Below are 20,310 nucleotides of genomic sequence, written 5' to 3' on the forward strand. Positions count from 1 at the left end.
AGAGAGCACGTGCACAAGCCGGGGAGGGGCAGAGAGAATCCCAAGCAGGGGCTCGATCTCAGGAATCATGAGATCATGACCTGAGCCGAAATCAAGAGTCGGACACTTAACCAACTGAGCCACCCAGGCACCCCCATCCAGGGAACTGCTTATATAGTGGTCGAAAGACAGCGGAAGGGCAAAAAGTAGATACTGTGATGACCCAGAGATGGTGAACTTTGGAAAGCAGCTACCACCCCCTGGCAGGGGCCCTGAGGGCAAGAGGGGTTACTTTAGTGATCGGGTGTTGGCATAGCAAAGCAGCGCTTAAACTCAGTGGCCCAGAAGAACAGTAATCGCTCGTGGCTGACAACTTCTCTGTAAGAACTGGGAGCAGCTTGGGTGAGTGGCTTTGGTCTGGGGTCTCTCCTGAGGTTGTGGTCACATACCGTCTGGGGCTGCAGTCCTTTGAGGGTGTGACCGGGGCTGGACTCCCAAGGACCTTGTATGGGGCTCACTCACAGAGCTGCAAGTTGATGCCGGCTGATGACCAGAGGCCTCAGTCCCTCTCGGGGCCCCTCCACAGTGCTCCTTGAGTGTCCCTGTGGCATCCTCTAGAGTGAGCCTCCCAAGAGAGCAAACCGGGAGCTCCACTGCCTTCTATGACCCAATCTCAGAAGTCAGAGCATTACTTCTACCATGTTCCATTGGTCACACAGGTCAACCCTAAATCAGTGTGAGAGGGGACTACCCGAGGCCACAAATACCTGTACCAGAAGGGGAAGTTAAGGGTAATCTTGGAAGGGGGCTAGGACCTTGGAGGGAGGAGCCCTAGGAACCAGTGTTTGGATTTTTGATATGTGTTGGGACAAAGGGTTGGATTCTAAGCAGTCGATGCTGGAACTTCTAAGAAGGGGGTACAAAGCTGATACGTGCTGGAGCTAAAACCCACTGCTGCTGACGAGTGCTGGAGAGCACAAGCAAGTCCCTTCCTATGTCTCACTTCCGGGTCTCCCTCAGCTCACCCTTGTTAGCAGGCCCACTTTCACAGGAAACCTGCTGGCAAGGAAGCCTGGGAAATGTAGTTCTCGGTAATCCATCAACAGCATCACAGAAGAGAAAGTGGAGTGGGCTTGGGGCTGAGATACAGTAACCAGCACAGTCCACCCCTTTGGCTACCCACCACCCATACACACCTTCCTACCACACTCGATCTCCATATGAGTCTCACAATTTTGTGCTTCGACCCCAACAAGGAGCACGGATGCTTTGTACACAGATGCGTCATTCTCTTCCGAAAGGGGAGGGACAAGAACATGCTAGAGACACCGTATCCATCGACCTGTGTTAATTCCAGGCAGAATTCCACTTGAGTATTCCCTGTAACTGAAAGACTTCAATAGTGAAGTTCACCATCAAGATCAATATGTTGACATCAAATAAGGAAAATGGTGTGGGAAGGAAAAGTTAGTTGAAGGACACACAGCAAAGAAAATATGTAAGGGCACCTGGCTGGCTCAGTCGGTAGAGCATGTGACTCTTGATCTCAGGGTCATGAATTAAGGCCCCACATGGGGCATAAAGCTCAGTTTAAAAATATTTTTTAAAAAGAATAAGAAAGTAGGGGTGCCTGGGTGGCTCAGTCGGGTGAGTGTCCGACTTCAGCTCAGGTCATGATCTCATGGTTCATGGGTTCACGTTGGGCTCTGTGTTGACAGTTCAGAGCCTGGAGCCTGCTTCGGATTCTGTCTCCCTCTCTCTCTGCCCCTCCCCTGCTCTCACTCTATCTCTCTGAAAAATAAATAAACGTTAAAAAATATATTATGTAAAAGCAAGAATCTTCAACAAAGTATTAGCAAATACAATCCAGGAATATATAAAAATAATGTACTATGACCAAGTAGGGTTTATCCCAGGAATGTAATAGTGGTCCAGGAGTTTAAAAGTCAATCCGTGGAGGGGCACCTGGGTGGCTCAGTTGGTTAAGTGTCCAACTCTCGATACCAGCTCAGGTCATGATCTCATGGTTCATGAGATCGAGCCCTATGTCGGGCTCTGTGCCGACAGCATGGAGCCTGCTTGGGATTCTCTCTCCACCCCCCTCTCTGCCCCTCCCCAATAAATACATAAACTTTAAAAAAATAAAATAATTTATATGCCATTTATATTTACAGGAAAAGAAACGAAATATAATGATACAGTAGATTAAAAGGATGGAACGACATATACCACAAAACACTAATTTTCTAAAATTTTGTTTCAGTTTATTTTGAGAGAGAGAGAACGAGTCGGGGAGGGGCAGAGAGAGAAGGGAGAGAACTCCACACAGGCTCCCTGCTGTCAGGGCAGAGCCTGACTTGGGGCTCGAAATCATGAACCGTGAGATCATGAGCTAAGCCAAGATCAAGAGTTGGACAGTTAACTGACTGAGCCACCCTGGCGCCCTGATTTTTTTTTTTTTTTTTAAGCTGGCTTGGCTATATTTAGATTCAAGTCAATTAATATCAAAGTAGTCTTCAGAACTGAAAATGATTAAGGATAAAGAGCAAATTAAATAATGATAAAAGAGCCACCTAACCAAGAGGGCATAACTATCTAAAATGTGTATGCATCTGGGGCGCCTGGGTGGCTCAGTCGGTTGGGCGGCCGACTTCGGCTCAGGTCATGATCTCGCAGTCCGTGAGTTCGAGCCCCGCGTCGGGCTCTGTGCTAACAGCTCAGAGCCTGGAGCCTGTTTCAGATTCTGTGTCTCCCTCTCTCTGACCCTCCCCTGTTCATGCTCTGTCTCTCTCTGTCTCAAAAATAAATAAATGTTAAAAAAATTTTTTTTAATATAAAAAAATAAAATGTGTATGCATCTAAAAACATTGTTTTGAAATACACGAAGCAAAAACAGCTAGAACTGAAAGGAGAAATCAACATAACACCCACTTTCCAGCCATGTGAGGTAGTGCCTTTGAATAGACACTCCAGCCTAGTCAAGCCCTCAGCTGACCGTGGCCCCAGCCAGTCTCACGACTGCAAGCTTAGGAGACACCCTGAGTCAGCACAGATGAGTCAGTTCTGAATTCCAGGCCCTAAGAAACTATGAGATAAATGTTGATTATTTTAAGCCACTAAATTCTAGAATAATTTGTGACGTAGCAACAGCTGATACAGCCACCATAAAACCTATCTGGGGGCACCTGGGTGGCTCAGTCGGTTGAGCTCAGGTCATGACTTCGGCTCAGGTCATGACTTCGACTCAGGTCACGATCTCACAGCTCATGGGTTCAAGCCCCGCATGTGGCTCGCTGCTGTTCGTGTGGAGCCTCCTTTAGATCCTCTGTCCCCCTCTTTCTGCCCCTCCCCTGCTTGCGTTCTCCCCCCAAAATCAGTAAATATTTTAGTTAATTAATTAACTAACAAATCTGTCTGGTTCTTTGAGCATGACTTGAGCTGAGAATTTAAAGCCCCAAGCTAATCCTTCTCTTCCTGTAACTCTGCAGGGTAGTGAGGATAGCCAGCCCACCTCACCATCCTTACAGTTTTCCTTGGCCATTTGTTTCCACACCACATTGGGTTACCTAATTGGGTTAACTAACTCACGAGTCCAAGGTCGAAAACCTAACCAAATCATAACTCATGGGTTCAAGGTCGAAAACCTAACCAAATCAATTTCACAATCCCACCTTTGAAGGTCTCTTTCTCTTGCCCGCCGATTTCCTTCTAACTTCTGACCACGGGAGGAAGCACTAAAGGGACTTTGTAAAATACCCAAAGGGGAGAAAGGCCTTCCTTCCAGTTTGCCACTGGTTGTATTTTCTCAAGTAGCAGCAAGCACTTGGCTTCTGCCCCTAGCCACCTGCAACACGCATAGTCCAGGCTGCCCAAAGCGCTCTCTCGAGTGGTCCAAGCATCGGCAGCAGGACACCACCTTCTCAGCAGTTTGGGCACCACCCAAGGGCACATCCTTTCCCTAGGGTTCTGAACACCAGCTGCATTTCATGGAGATACCGCTTAGAGCTTTGGGCCCCGGTAAATTATCAGTTTTGGTTTCCATTATCCAGACTAGTCCCTGATTGCTACAGTACTTGGTACCAGGAGTAGGGCTGAAATATTTGCTGGATAAGTTCATGGATAAAATCATGTGTAATTGAACTTACAAGATCTAGGACTCCCGGCTGCCATCTTACCCTCAGGATGAACAGCTGAATTATTCATTCAATAATTACATCATCCATCATTCAACATTTACTCTCTGTTTATGTTAACCTCTTGACCTCTCCATCGAACAAGTCCATCAACACTTTGTACGCCCAGTTCTTAGCATTATAAATTTAAATGAGACTCAGACTTCACAACCCTCTGTTTGAATAAGAAATCCAATCAATTTGGAGTTTTATTAAATTTTTGTAGGTAGGAAAAAGGAAAACAAAGCGTCAACGATTCTTTCCTGACTTAACAAAAAGAAACTTAATTATTTATATCTTCTATATACATGAAAAGAATACACAACAAATTAAACATTACCACAAGGACAACAAGTTATCAAATAAGATAACAAGAATGCAGACTTTGGGGGATTACTGGTTAAAGCTCACAGTAAAAAACCCTGAAGCCCGGGTGTCTTAAAAAACTCATTTGAACAAATTGCACTTCTAGAAAAGGATTATACATCTGCACACTCTCACGTCGGGCTGGAGTACAGAAATGATATTTTTGTGATGCTCTCAACTTACTTCATCAGAAATGGCTTTATAACATTCCATATCTGCATTTCTGCAGCTTAAGGACACTAAGCTATAAAATTTTATAGCTAAGATTTTTCTTTATTAGCAGCTTTTCCAAGCCTCCTGTCCAGGACTCCATTAATTAGCGAGGGGGGAAAAAAACAGACCAAATAAGCCTAAAATATAAAATACAGAAAGCAAACTGCCAAGATAATTTTTAGGTAATATTTATACACAGCAAAATGCACAAATCTTAAGTGCACAATTGGAAGAATAATAAATGCACGCACCCATGTAGCTCCCATGCCAATCAAGGTAGAGAACATTTCCCTATCTCCAGAAAGTTCCCTTGGGGCTTTCCCTATCAATCCCCACCATTACCGCCCAAGAGGCAACCATTGCTATGATTTTTATCACCCTAGAGCACATTTTCCAGTTCCTGAACTTCAAGTAAATGAAATCAGACAGCATGTACTTTTTAATGTCTGGCCTCTTTTGTTCAACCTAATTCTTTCCAGGTGTATCCATGCTGTTGAGTATAGATGTATTTTATTCTCTGCATTGCATTATTTGTATCCTATTGTTTGAATGTACTCTATTTGTTTCTGAGTTCTGTTGATGGACAAGTTGGTTGTTCCTGGGTTTGGGTTTCCATATACGAGCCATTATAAGGACGTATGTTTTCATTTTTATTGAATAAATACCCAAGAGTGCAATTGCTGGGTCCTGGTATGTTTATGCTTCACTTTATAAGAAACCGCCTACTGCCAGGGGTGCCTGGATGGCTCAGGCATTAAGCCTCTGACTTTGGCTCAGGTCAGTGTGAGTTCGAGCCCCACACTGGGTGAACATGAGCTCCGCTTCTCTCTTTCTCCCTCTGCCCCTCCTGGGATTCTCTCTCTCTTTCTCTGACCCTTGCTCACTTATGCCCTCTCTGTCTCTATGAGAGAAAGAGAGAAAGAAACTGACAAAGTGACTGTACCCTTGTTAGTTTCCTCCAGCCATGGCTAGGGGTTCTCCTTTCTCTGCATCTTTAAGGGCAGTACACGTATCATCAGTCTCTGCTTTTAGCCATCGGCATCTCATAGTGAACTTAATACGCATTTCTCTAGTGACCAATTATATTGAGCATCTTCTTATTTGCTTATCTGCCACCTGTATATTTCATTTGGCCAAGTACCTGTTCAAAATGTTTGCCATTTTTAGGGCACCTGGGTGGTTCGGTTGGTTAGTCGTCTGACTTTGGCTCAGGTCATGATCTTTCATTTTTTGAGTTTGAGCCTGCAACGGGCTCTCTGCCAACAGCACAGAGCCCAATTCAGATCTTGTCTCCCTCTGTCTGTCCCTCCCCAACCCGCTCTCTTCCTTTTTGTCTCTCAAAAATAAATTTAAAAATAAACAAATAAAAATGTTTGCCATTTCCTATTGGTTATGTTCTTCATATTATTGAGTTGTAAGAGTTCTTTATATATTCTGGAATTAGAGTCCTTAATCCATTTGTTGAAAAGCTACACTTTCCCTGCTTCTTATATTTTGACGCTCTTGTATTGGGTGTTTACAGATTTTGGATAGCTGTGTCGTCTTTTCTTTTTTTCATGTTCTATTTTATTTTTGAGAGAGAGAGCATGAGCAGGAGAGACACACACACAGAATGCAAAGCAGGCTCCAAGCTCTCAGCACAGAGCCCAACGCGGGGCTCAAACCCACGAAGCATGAGACCATGACCCGAGCCGAAATTGGACGCTTAACCGACTGAGCCACCTACCAGCCACAAGAATAGCTGTGTCTTCTTAATGAATGGACCGTTTTATCCTCAGGAAATGCCCTTTGTCTCTGATTTTAATGTAGCCATTTCCACCCTTCTTATGGTAGTGGCTACATGTTGTATCTCTTTACTTAGTGGTTACATGATATATCTTTTTACCTGTTTGAACTTTCAACCTGCATCTCTTGCAAAAGGCATATGAGTTGGTTTTCTTTTGTCATTCAATCTTTCAAACTCTGCCATTAATAACATTTTACCCTCTTACATTTAATATCATTATTAACGTGATAGTTATTGCTTCCCACCTTCGTTCCTGTGTTCTTTTCTTGCCTTCTTTTGGATTAAGTTCTTTGTTTTTGCTTTTGTTTTTAGAATTCCATTTTATCTCCTTCTTTGGCTTTTGAGTTATCCTTCTCTGTATATTTGATTGATTGCTCTAGAGATTACAAAACTAACCGTTAACTCAGTTTACCTTGAATTAATGTTTGTTTCACACATAATATAAGGACCTTCCCCAAACGTAACTCCGCTAACTTTTCCCATCCTTTGTACAATTACTGCAGTGGGTGTTACTTCTACGCATGCTAGTTATAAGCCTCACCATGCACTATTAGTATTTTTTTGCTTTGAACACCAGTTTCCTTAAATAAATCAAGACGAGAAATCAACACCAGTTTCCTTAAATAAATCAAGACGAGGAAAAAAAATAGCCTTTACTTTTACCTACATAGTTATAATTTGCGGTTCTCTTCGTTCTTTCCCTTCGATCTTTTTCCATCTGGTAGCATTTCCTCTCTGATAAACAGCCTCTTGCGATTTCATAGTGCCTGTCTGCTAGAGACAAATTTTCTCTACTTTTATCCAAAGAGTTGTATTTTACCTTCATTTTTGAAAACTGTTTCCACTGGGCATAGAGTTCCAGGCAGACAGGTTGTATTTTCAGCCTTTGCACATTGTCTTTCTATTGTCTTCTGGCATCCACCCGTTGTGATCAGGTGTTAGCCGTTATTCCTATTCTCTTGCGCGTTCTTTTTCCTTTGTCTCTTTTTTAGATTTGCTCTTTCCCTTTGGATTTCAGCAGCCTGACTCTGGTTGGCTTCGATGTGATTCTCTTGGCATTGATCCAGTTTGGGCTTCATGAAGTTGTTTTAATCTATCGGTTAATGTTCTTCATCATCAAAGTTGGAAACGCTGGTTCACATCCAGTATAGCCGAGTAAGCACTCAACAAACCTGACATCCCCACAGGCAACAACTGAAAACTCTAGACAAATATTTGCAAATAGCAGGAAGGCACTGGAGGGTGAACCAAGGCAGATTCTGAAGAGGAGTTAAAAATTGGAAGAAGGGACTGGCACAGTGTGTCTTCTATTCTTATAGCTTTCAGTCTGAGGTCAAGACAGTGTCATATCGTAAGGGCTCTGTCCAATCTAAAATTAATCTTTCTGGCTTGAAGAACCTGAGGACAGTATTTGGGTCAAACACAGCTGATGGCAAGTAAGGGAGAACTGTGAAAAGAAGAGATCCAGGGGAGTCCCAGTCTCCCCACATCTCTGGCTGATCCCTACACCATGCATACCAGGGCAGATTCAAGGCACACAAAAGAACTGAACTGATATTTCAGTTGCTGCCCAAAAGATAAGAGTTTGAATTTGAGTGCACCAAATTAACTGCCTGATTTAAAAAAAAAAAAAAAAAATCAGGGGCACCTGGGTGGCTCAGTCAGTTAAGCATCCAACTCTTGGTTTCGGCTCAGGTCATGATCTCATGGTTCGTGGGTTGGAGCCCCAAGTCAGGCTCCATGCCTAACAGCATGGAGCCTGCTTAGGATTCTCTCTCTCCCCCTCCCCTGCTCTCTCTCCTTCTCTCTAAATAAATAAACAAACAAGCAAACTTAAAAAAAAATCAACACAGGAAATCTCTCCAACATAATAGTCACAAATTTAATCTAAAATCTAAAATCTTCAGCATACAACAAACAACAAAACATGACCAATCTCAAGAGAAAAGAAAATCTTCCAAGGCCTTCCCATGTTGACCCAAATGTGGACATTAGCCCTATAATATTTTATTTCAAAGTAGCTATTCTAATTCTGCAAAAAAAAAGTAAAGGAAGATATTTTCACAATAAATTCAAAAATGGGAAATCTTAGCAGAGACATGGATACTATGAAAAAGAAGCAAATGGAAATTCTAGAATGCAAAAATAAAATATCTGGAATAAAAAATCCACCAGACGGGCTTAATAGCAGAATGGAGACGATCGGAGAAAATCCGTGAACTTGAAGATACATCAATAGAAGTTATCCGATTTGAGAAACACAAGGACGACATACTTTTAAAAACATGGGCAGAGCCTCAGAGACCTGTGAGACGATCTTTTCTTTTTTGAAATGTTTATTTTTTTATTTATTTTTTGTTTATTTTTTGTTTTTTTTTTTAATTTTTTTTTAATGTTTATTTATTTTTGAGACCGAGAGAGACAGAGCATGAATGGGGGAGGGTCAGAGAGAGGGAGACACAGAATCCGAAACAGGCTCCAGGCTCCGAGCCGTCAGCACAGAGCCCGACGCGGGGCTCGAACTCACGGACCGTGAGATCATGACCTGAGCTGAAGTCGGCCGCCCAACCGACTGAGCCACCCAGGTGCCCCTGAAATGTTTATTTTTGAGAGAGTACGTGTGCACAAGCAGGGGAGGGTCGGAGAGGGAGGGAGACAGAGGATCTGAGCCCGACGCGCGTCTCCAGCCCACGAACCGTGAGTTCATGACGGAGCTGAAATCAAGAGTTGGATGCTTAACCAACTGAGCCACCCAGGCATCCCTCTTGAGGTTTTCTGGACACCTTATCATGTCATCTGCAAATAGAGGTAGTTTTAACTGTTCCATTCCAGTCTGGATGACTTTGTGTTTCCTCCACAATTGCCCTGCCCAGAACTTTCGATACAGCGTTGAATGCAAGTGGTGAGAACAGACGTCTTTGTCTTGTCCTAGCCTTTCACCATCACGTGTGATATTAAGCTGTGCCTTTTCTCAGGCTGAGAGAGTTTTCCTCCGTTCCGAGTGTGTTTGAGGATTTTTATCATAAAAGCGGTTATTGAGTTTTGTCAAATGCTTTTTCTGCATCTCTTGAGGTGATCACATGGGGTTTGTAGACAATCTTTTAAATGGAAAACAGAGTTTAGGATACTATGTGGTTTGCATGCAAATATTAACTTTCTCTTTCGTAAAAAACCTGACAAGTTGGTCGCTTACGTTAGCAGTATAAAATAGAGGCAAAAGCTAATGGCTTTTCAGCAAAATGCTGTCTATGCAACAATCGTATCAGAAATACTTAGTCATTGCATGCGCTGAACCGTGAAAGAAAATTCACCAACTGTGTTGTTTTCCACGTGGCACCTGGCCTTCGGTAACCAGAAATAAGCATTTCTCGAGGCGCCTGGGTGGCTCAGTCGGTTGAGTGTCCAACTTCGGCTCAGGTCATGATCTCACGGTTAGTCGGTTTGTGGGTTCGAGCTTCACATCAGGCTCTGTGCCGACAGCTCGGAGCCTGGAGCCTGACTCGGATTCTGTGTCTCCCTCTCTCTCTGCCCCTCCCCTGCTCATGCTCTGTCTCTGTCTCAAAAATAAATGTAAAAACATCAAAAAAACAAAATAAGAGGACGGGTGCCTGGGTGGCTCAGTGGGTTAAGCAACTGACGTCAGCTCAGGTCACGATCTCACAGTTTGTGGATTCGAGCCCCGCATCAGGCTCCGCGCTGACGGCTTGGAGCCTGGAGCCTGCTTCGGATTCTGTGTCTCCCTCTCTCTCTGCCCCGCCCCTGCTCACTCTCTGTCTCTCTCTCAAAATAAATAAACATTTAAAAAAAAGCATTAAGTACCTGGGATTTATGCTGGAATTGATTTGGAAGTCAAACACACAAGTCTCCTTTTAAAAAGAATGCTTTGTGGTCACAATTACTTCAAAACGTGACTACATTAAAATAATCTGACATATCATGCTTTAGCAATTACGGAAGTGTGATTTTTGACACATGGCGATTTTAGAAGTTAGGCAAATCTAGAATGCTAAAAGATGGCAACAACTGTTCCTCTGTTTAAGTCTGGGGCGCTGCAAAATGTAAGTAATAGTTTTCTTTTTTAAAGTTTATTTATTACTTTTCAGAGAGAAAGAGAGCGCAGGGGAGAGGCAGAGAGAGAGAGAGGGAAAGAGAGAATCCCAAGCAGGCCCCACACTGTCAGTGCAGAGGCCAGCTCGGGGCTTAGACTCACAAAACCATGAGATCACGACCTGAGCCAAAACAAGGAGTTAGATGCTCAACCGACTGGGCCACCCAGGGGCCCCGTAATAGTTTTCTATGAACATAATCAGCCTGTAATATGACACTCTAAATCACAAAGACTTATGGAAATACATATCTAAAGAAGGCAATTCTTGGGGCGCCTGGGTGGCTCAGTCTGTTAAGCATCCAACTTCAGCTGAGGTCGTGATCTCGCCGTCCGTGAGTTCGAGCCCCATGTCGGGCTCTGGGCTGACAGCTCAGAGCCTGGAGCCTGCTTCGGATTCTGTCTCTCCCTCTCTCTCCGCCCCTCCCCCGCTCCCACTCAAAAAAAATAAATAAGCTCTCTAAAAAATAGATAAATATTTAAAAAAAAGACAATTTAAAGCAGGCAATTCCTTCTCCCAGTTACAAAATTTTGGCAAATCAACACAGCACTTTGGAATACAATAAAACGATGTTGCAAACGGTGGATTCATGTGTCACTCCAATGATCATTTCGACTGCAAAAATACCATTTAAGTAAGAAATCAAGTTACTACCTTTTCATCAGAGTGTATGGCAGAGCCAGTTGTCTTACACAAATTAATATGGTTTTTAAAATTATGTAATTTCCGGGGCGCCTGGGTGGCTCAGTCGGTTAAGCATCCGACTTCGGCTCAGGTCATGATCTCACGGTCTGTGAGTTCGAGCCCCGCGTCGGGCTCTGTGCTGACAGCTCAGAGCCTGGAGCCCGTTTCAGATTCTGTGTCTCCCTCTCTCTCTACCCCTCCCCTGTTCATGCTCTGTCTCTCTCTGTCTCAAAAATAAATAAACATTTAAAAAAAATAAAATAAAATAAAATAAAATTATGTAATTTCCTTCTTTTAGAGTGTGTTCCATCTTGTAAGCGGCTGAGTCAACGCAGCAGAGCAATTATGTATATATAAAATGGGCTCTGCTTCCTGCTGAGGTTGGTCCCAAACCACTCACGTAAAGTTCTAAAATTTTACTTTAAAAAGCTCAAATATGCCGGGGCGCCTGGGTGGCTGAGTCAGTTAAGCATCCGGCTTCGGCTCAGGTCATGATCTTGGGGTTCACGAGTTCGAGCCCTGCATCAGGCTCTGTGCTGACAGCTTGGAGCCTGGGGCCCGCTTCGGATTCTGTGTCTCCTTCTCTCTGCCCCTCCCCAGCTTGTGCTCTGTCTGTCTCTGTCTCAAAGATAAATAAACACTTAGGAAAAAAAAAAAAAACATTAAAAAAAAAAAAAGAAGCTCAAACTTGCCAAACACAAATTAAAGTGAATTTTTCAAGTGTTGGTAAGTCTTCCATAAACAGGGAAGCCCTCAATGTAGATGATATACATAGTTCTCTTTTTTTTTTTTTTTTTTTGAACCAATGTAACCTATTCCAGTTCAAATACCACTGGTTTATTTTTCCTGCTTTTCTGTGCTGGCTTGTACTGCCCATAGAATGTTGAACACACATGGCAAAAGTAAGCACGCTTTTCTTGTCTCTAATTTTAAATTTTGGTTTTTTTAAATGTTTATTTTTTGAGACAGAGAGAGACAGAGCACGAGCAGGGGAGGAGCAGAGAGAAAGGGAGACACAGAATCTGAATCGGGCTCCAGGCTCTGAGCCGTCAGCACAGAGCCCGACGCGGGGCTCGAACCCACGAGCCGTGAGATCTTGACCTAGGTCGAAGTTGGACACTTAACCGACTGAGCCACCTAGGCGCCCCTCTAATGTATTCATTTTTATGCATCCAGTTGGATTCTGTTGGCTGAGAGGTTTTGATGATACCTACACGCATAATTCGGAAGAAGGTGGCCCTCTCCCTTTATCCTGCACTCAGTCCTTGCTTTGTTTTGCATTGAGCTCATACTAACCTCATAGAATCTGTGTGTACTGTTCCTTTTTCTTTTTCTCTATTTCCAAAAGAGTATGTATTATGCATTGGTGCAATTCCTTGAACGTTTAGCAGAAGTCATCCATAAAGCTGTTATGAGTGTTGCATTTCAGGAAGATTTAAAATGCCATTCAAGAAAAAGACCGTTAAATAGAAACAATCCCTCTCTTTAAAGTCTCCCATCGAAGGGCGCCTGGGTGGCTCAGTCGGTTGAGCATCCGACTCTTGATTTCGGCTCAGGTCATGATCTCACAGCTTGGTTCGTAAGACCGAGCCCCGTGTCGGGCTCTGTGCTGACAGCACAGATCCTGCGTGGGATTCTCTGTCTCTCCTCTGTCTGCTCCTCCCCCACTCACACATGTGCACACACGCTCTCTCTCTCCCTCTCAAAATAAATAAATTAATGTTTTTTTAAAAAAACCCACTTCGACTGCTAGGTGAAGCATATGTTGGAAACTGGCGAACAGTGAAACTTTAGGCAGGGAAGTCAATAGGAGACACTCATGATAATCCATGAGAAACACAGTGGGGGCTTATGCCAAGATGGTGGCAGTAGACAGTAGGATAAAGAGAAATGTATGATACTGTCATTTGTTGTTGCTGTGCTCACCCAGTCAGGTATCACACATAATTAATGGAAAATCTGGACGTTTATCATCAAAGGCAGATATTGAATGAAGAATTACAAAGCACATGAGGTGCCTGGCTGGCTCAGTCAGAAAAGCATGTGACTCTTAAGCTTGAGGTCGTGAGTTCAAGCCCCATGTTGGGTGTAGAGATGACTAAAAATAAATAAGTAAACTTAAACCAAACACCACGATGGAATACCACTTCGTACCCACGCTAGGATGACTATCATTAAAAGGACAGGCACTAAGAAGCACTGGGGAGGTTGTAGAGAAAAACGGACCCTTCATACGCTGCTGGTTGGAAGGTTACATGGTACAGCCAGCTTGGAAAAGAGCTGGCAGTTTCTCAGAGTGAACTGAAAAGATGTCTACGCAAAATCTTGGACACCAATGTTCACAGCAGTATTATTCATAATAGCCCCAAAGTGGAAATAACCCAAATATCCATCAACCGGTGAAGAGATAAACAGGTGGTATACCCAGACACGTGGAATATTATTCGACGATGAAAAGGAATAAAGTACTCATGTTCGCTGCAACATGTACTCGCCTCGAGAACGTACTAAGTGAGAGAACACAGTCACAAAAGGCCGTACGTTACGTGACTCCAATTACATGAAATGTGCAAAGTAGGCAAATCCATAGACAAAGAAAGGAGGGAGGCGCAAGAGGGAGGGAGAACGCTAATGGGTAAGGAATTTTGTCGATGGGAGGGCACGAAAACGATCTAAAATTAGATCCTGCTAATGGCTGTACAACCTGTTAACATATTAAAAATCACTGGATTACATACATTAAATGGGTGAATTAGATCGTATGTGAATTATCTCAATAATGCCCCTTAAAAATTATTTTGGTTTTTTGAAAATTAAGCAATCCCTACACCCAACATGGGGCGCAAACTCACGACACCGAGATCAAGAGTCACGTGCTCCACTGACTGAGCCAGTCAGGGGCCCCTAAAATTTTTTTAATAAAATACCAATTTCTTTGATGATTTTCCATGTCACCTTGAGTCCTTTTTGATGATTTGCATTTTTAAATGTTTTTTTAAAGTTTACTTATTTTGAAAGAGAGAGAGAGAGGGCTTGGGCAGGGGAGGGACAGAGAAAGAGGGAGAGAGAGGGTCTGAAGCAGGCTCCACACTGTCAGCACAGAGCCAGACGAGGGGCTCAAACTCATGAACCATGAGATCATCACCTGAGCTGAATCCAAGAGGCTAATAATGCTTAACCAACTGAGCCATCCATGCGCCCCTAATTTGCATTTGTCTAGGAAACTCACCATTTTGGCCTAAGCTTTCTTTTTTTTTTTTTATGTTTTATTTATTTTGAGAGACAGAGACAGAGACAGAGTGGGAGTGAGGGAGGGGCAGAGAGAGAGACACAGACTCTGAAGCAGGCTCCAGGCTCTGAGCTGTCAGCCCAGAGCTCAATGCAGGGCTCGAACCCATGAACCGTGAGATTATGACCTAAGCCAAAGTCAGATGTTTAACCAACTGAGCCACCCAGGCACCCCTAAGATTTCTAATTATTATTAGAAAAGGATGGATAGTTTAAATCTCTGCTCTCAGTCCCCTTTATCATTTCTAAAAGTGTTAACTTGTGCCTCGTATTTTTCTGGTAATTTTGCCACAGGTGTTTGTTTGTTTGTTTGTTTGTTTTGACATATCTCCCTTACTGCTTATCTGTTTGGTGCTTCTTTAATTTCTGCCCTTCTATTTTCTCTGTATTCACTCTGGTTTTCTTTTACTAAGTCTCTGAGGTTATTAGTTCACTGTTTCTTATTTAAATATATCTTATTCTCGGGGCGCCTGGTGGCTCAGCTGGTTAAGTGTCCAAATCTTGATTTTGGTTCAGGTCATGGTCTCATGGTTCGTGGGTTTGAGCCCCACATTGGGCTCTGCACTGGCAGCAAGGACCCTGCTTGGGATTCTCGCCCCCTCTGTCTCTCTCTGTCTCTCTCTCTCTCTGCCCCTGCCCTGCACATGCACACACACTCTCTCTCAAAATAAATAAACATTAAGAAAAAAATATATATCTTATTCTCAAATACATATATTTATGGTTATACATATTTTTTAATATATAAAAAGACATTTTATTATTGTTTTGCTATCTAACAGTGAATATACTCAATTGCATTTTCTCAAATGGCAAATAAGACCCAAGATAACATCTCTTTGATCCCTGAAAACCTCAATATCATCTGTCTTTGGGAGGATCCAGCTTCCTATGACGTCTACGATACTGTCCACGAGGATACCAACGGTGCTTAGTAGTAAAGAACATTTTGCTAAGTTGTTCTATCATAGGTCCTTGCTCAAAGGGTTCATTTTTTTCTTCTAGTCTGGTTTTCAGCACTTGATCATGTGTTTCTTCATTATTATGCACAGGATCTGGCCGTGGGATAGGTTTTGTTTGTTCATACGGAACGTCCACAGAAGGGCATACTGTCGTCCTGCCATCAGATGTCAAAGCAAGCTCTACTTTGCAGTCATAGTCGTCTGGAAGAGGCAAATACGTAGATTTATGGCAAACACAATATAAAGCTCCGTTTTGAATTGGAAATAAAATGTTTCCGGATAGTTCTGTCTGATATCACCCGTTCTACTGCCGCTAATACCATGGTGACTCAAGATGCTTATCCGGTGGTGTGAAAGAAGACGACCTGGAGAAACTGCTTTTAAAATCTGCTTCCAGGCGTACCTATTTTCATCCCTGACATACGCTCACTGCAAGCTCACCATCTTACCTCCTATGGCTATGTATTTTTAACGCACTCCCAATAGCCACAGCATACGGTTTTTACATTTAGTGTCTGTCTGTCTTAGCTTCTGGCGGCTGCTGTAACAAATGGCCAAAAACTCAACTTAAAACAACAGAAATTTTTTCTCACTGTTGTTCTCAACAGAACATCCAAAATCAGTATCTCTCTTTTGACATTTTCTACTTGATGAGTGACTATCATACTTCCCTTTCATCCTTTATGTGTTCCTTTAGTTCTTTGAACATATTTGTCATTGCTTTGTCAGTACTAAGTCCAGCATCTGGGCCCCCCCTCCAACTCAAGTTCCTAGTTACTGCTTTTCTCCCTGTGTTTGGGCTATTCTCCTGTTTCTCTGCACATCACTCACACAGAGTTAGTGTGTCAGCTCTGCCGTGTATTTGCTGTATGATCTAGAGCAAGTGACTTTATCTCTCTGAGCCTTATTTTCCCCGAATGTGAGCTAGAAACTCCTCTGTGGGGAGGATTAAATGAGATCTGTCTTGTAATTTTCTGTCGAAGATGGGACAGTTTAAATTTTTTTTTTTTAACGTTTATTTATTTTTGAGACAGAGAGAGACAGAGCATGAACGGGGGAGGGGCAGAGAGAGAGGGAGACACAGAATCGGAAGCAGGCTCCAGGCTCCGAGCTGTCAGCCCAGAGCCCGACGCGGGGCTCGAACTCACGGACCGTGAGATCGTGACCTGAGCTGAAGTCGGAGGCTCAACCGACTGAGCCACCCAGGCGCCCCATGATGGGACATTTTAGATAATGTATTTCAGGCTTCTGAGCTCCCAGAGGTGGTGATTGTAGATTTCGTCACTATTGTCTGGTTGGTCATTTGGTGACTTGCCTGGACTAGTTCTGTATGTTTTGTCTTCCCCGCAGTGTGGGACAACCAAAGCCTCTGTTCAGTTTGCTTGCTTGTTTTAGTTCTTATTTTTGTTTTTAAACCAGCCTTCCTAGGGACCACTCCTGGCTCAGCACAGCTTAGTGGCCAGTCATTAGTTGGTCAGAAGTTTTCCTTAAATACCTTGAAGGAGCGCCTTCTTTCTGCCCTTTGCCAGCTGGACCTTAGAGTGTGGGCTGGGGAACACAAAAGTCAGGCAGGCTACAAGTCTGACTTGGATTTTACTTTCTGCCTCATAGGCCCTCATGGTCAGCCAGGGATCCAGGGTTGAGTCCCCTCCTACATGTACACGCAGCTCTTAGTGTGTGTGTGCTTCTAGATCCCCAGGAATACGCTGGTGCTTCCCAAAGTCCCCCATGGCTATCTTGTGCCCCAGATCTTCTCAAAATTTTGGCTGGTCGCTTGCTTGTCCCAAATGGCACTGAAGCCTTAGGTGGCCATGACACTGGCGTTCCCCCAATGCTTTGCCACTAATTGATATTATTTTCAACATCACCTCTCAATTATGAATTTTTTTTTGCAGAGCTCCGAAATCAGGTCAGCCCCTCCAGCAGCAGTAAGGCAGCCAATTCTCGTGGCTACCATGTCCTGGCCTTTGGGGTTGGGGGAAGGGAAACGGGAGTCACCTGGTAGTAAAATGTCACAGACGCCATTGTTATTACTGAGGCTCTCAAGTGTTTTGTTGAATTGCCTTTCAATTTGCTGTCTGCCTTTGGTTAACTTCCAGAGTACTGAAATGGTTGTTTTTGATAATTTTACCCGTTCTTACCGTTGCTTTTTTGAGCCAAGACCTTTGCCAAGATCTTGCTTCCGTCACTTGCCATCATTCTTCACTCCTTTGTATGAGTACAAGTTTCTTCTTCCTGAAGTACATCATTAGCAATTCTTCCTGAAAGGATCTGGGAGAGACAAAATGCTTTTGTATACCTTTTTCTGAATTTTATTACTGTGGGAATCTACATGGACCTATGTTTTCATTGTTTAGGATTCACAGTGGTCCTCATTTCTTGAGAGTCATGGCTCAACAATTCCAGCAAATCCTTAGCCATTCTATCTTGGGCTATTACCTCTACCTCATCTCTCTGAACTATACTCTTTCTGGAAACTCTATTAGATAGATGTTGAATATTTTGGTTCTATTGTCTGTGTCTTCTAACTTCTTTTTCTTTTTTTTTTTTAATTAAAAAAAATTCTTTTTAATGTTTATTTAGTCTTGAGTCAGAGAGAGACAGAGCATGAATGGGGGAGGGTCAGAGAGAGAGAGGGAGACACAGAATCCGAAGCAGGCTCCAGGCTCCGAGCTGTCAGCACAGAGCCCGATGTGGGGCTCAACCCCATGAACCGTGAGATCATGACCTGAGCCGAAGTCGGACGCTTAACCGACTGAGCCACCCAGGCGCCCCTCCTAACTTCTTTTTCATATTTCTTTCATCATTTCAGCTCTCTGTACTTGTTGAAATCTCGTATTACAGTTCTCTGATCCTCTCTTCTACGGTGTTCAGTCGTCTATTCAATCCATGTTTTGAGGGCTTTATTATGATCTTTGTTTTAATTACTACATTTTTCATTTTTAGAAACTCTACTTGGTTCTTTGTCATATACAAAGGATTTTTTTTTAATAAAGATTTTATTTTTAAGTAATCTCTATACCCAACGTGGGTCTAGAGCTCACAACCCGGAGACCAAGAGTCATGTGCCCATCAACCGAGCCAGCCAGACACCCCTCCACGGAGTTTTAGGGTGTTTATTTTCTTATAGTTTGGATTTCTTATTTTACATCTTTAATCATAATCAATATATTGAATTTTATGCTCCCTTTCATTTTATTGTATAATCTCAAGATGGGGTGCTCCAGTTATCCTAATTGCTGTACCTTTGAGTCTTATTTTTTAAGTTTTTATTCATTTATTTTGAGAGAGAGGGGGGCGGGGGGAGACAGCAGGGGCGGGAAAGAGAAGGAGAGAGAGAATCCCAAGCAGGCTCTGCGTTGTCATCACAGAGCCCGTTGCCGGACTCAACTTATGAACTGGGAGCTCATCACCTGAGTCAAAATCAAGAGTCAGACACTCAACCAACTGAGCCACCAAGATGCCTCCTTTGAGTCTTACTTGTGGAATATGTATCTCCTCAAGGGCTCTGACATTTCTTAACTGTAAACTCATCATTTGTGTTTGCTTTTTGTTTTAAGAACCCCTTATAGTCTGGGGGCATACCTTTAGGGCTCCTCCCTACCCCCATTCTCACTTTTTTCTTCTTTTTCTTCAGGAGCATCTTTGTTTCTGTTGATTTCTTGGCTTGCAAGAAATTACTGAGTAAGAAATTACTGAGCCATTCCTGTGGGGTGATCTGGAATCCCACGCAAGTGTGAAACTAGGTCAGGGGCTTTGAATTCTCAGGCTGAGGCAGACAAATTTGCTTATCACCCTCCGGTAGACACATTACCTCTAGTTGGCCCTTTAATGGACAGTGGCTTTTCAAGGGTCAACTTTACAGGACTCTTGGGTAAAATTTCCATTTTAGGTGGGTCCGGGCTGCCATATTTAGCCAAAAAAATTTGTTTATGTATATAAACAAATGCATATATCTGTCTGTTCATATACATACATACATACATACATACATACATACATACATACATACATAAATGGGCATCCTATATTATTTTTTTCTGGCAACCCTAATCCAGGGCCTCATCTCCTGTCATTCCTGGCTACCAACCTTCACTGACACCTAAGGGAAGACACATTATCAACTGGATGAGGTTTTGGGGTGATGGTGGGGTTCGGAGCTGCCGGCCAAGAAAGAACTCTTGAAGACGTCTTTGGTGCAAAAAGGTGACTTTATTAAAGCACGGAGCTGGGGGACGCCTGGGTGGCTCAGTTGGTTAAGCGTCCAACTTCGGCTCAGTTCATGATCTCATGGTCCGTGAGGTCGAGCCCCACGTTGGGCTCTGTGCTGACAGCTCAGAGCCTGGAGCCTGTTTCGGATTCTGTGTCCACCTCTCTCTCTGCCCCTCCCCAGCTTGCACTCTGTCTTTCTCTTTTTCTCAAAAATATATTAATAAAATAAAATGAAAAAATTAAAGCATGGTACAGGGCCTGTAGGCAGAAAGAGCTGCACTGGGGTTGTGAAGAGGGGCTCCTTATATACTACGGGGCTGGGGAGGGTAAAGTCAAAAGGGAAGTTTCCAAAGAGATTTTCATAGGCTAAAGACTCACAGATTACTGCAGGCTTAGCTATTGTCAGCTAAGGTTTTCGTTCCCTCTTAAGACAATAAGTAGGGAGTTCCTGGACTTTAGGCTATTGATGGGATTGCCTTTTTCTTGTAAACTGGTGGAGACTCTTATCAGTTTAACCATTTGTTTTTTGTCCTTTCCTGTTT

General features: G+C 43.3%; 1 long non-coding RNA gene and 1 pseudogene across 1 annotated transcript in view; both read right to left on the bottom strand.

Moving 5' to 3' along the window:
• Positions 1–6,557: 6,557 nt before the first annotated feature.
• The window catches only part of LOC122209709, a 30,840-nt gene continuing 17,087 nt past the window's right edge, over positions 6,558–20,310 (bottom strand). The window contains exons 4-5 of the long non-coding RNA XR_006197720.1: positions 17,698–17,827; positions 6,558–6,892 (exon numbers count right to left, since the gene is read on the bottom strand). This is a non-coding gene — a long non-coding RNA (uncharacterized LOC122209709). The remainder of the gene's footprint in view (positions 6,893–17,697; positions 17,828–20,310) is intronic.
• On the bottom strand, positions 15,376–15,972 carry LOC122209708 (annotated as a pseudogene).

Source organism: Panthera leo, chromosome E3 (genome assembly GCF_018350215.1).
Source record: "Panthera leo isolate Ple1 chromosome E3, P.leo_Ple1_pat1.1, whole genome shotgun sequence".
NCBI classification, from domain to species: Eukaryota; Metazoa; Chordata; class Mammalia; order Carnivora; family Felidae; genus Panthera; species Panthera leo.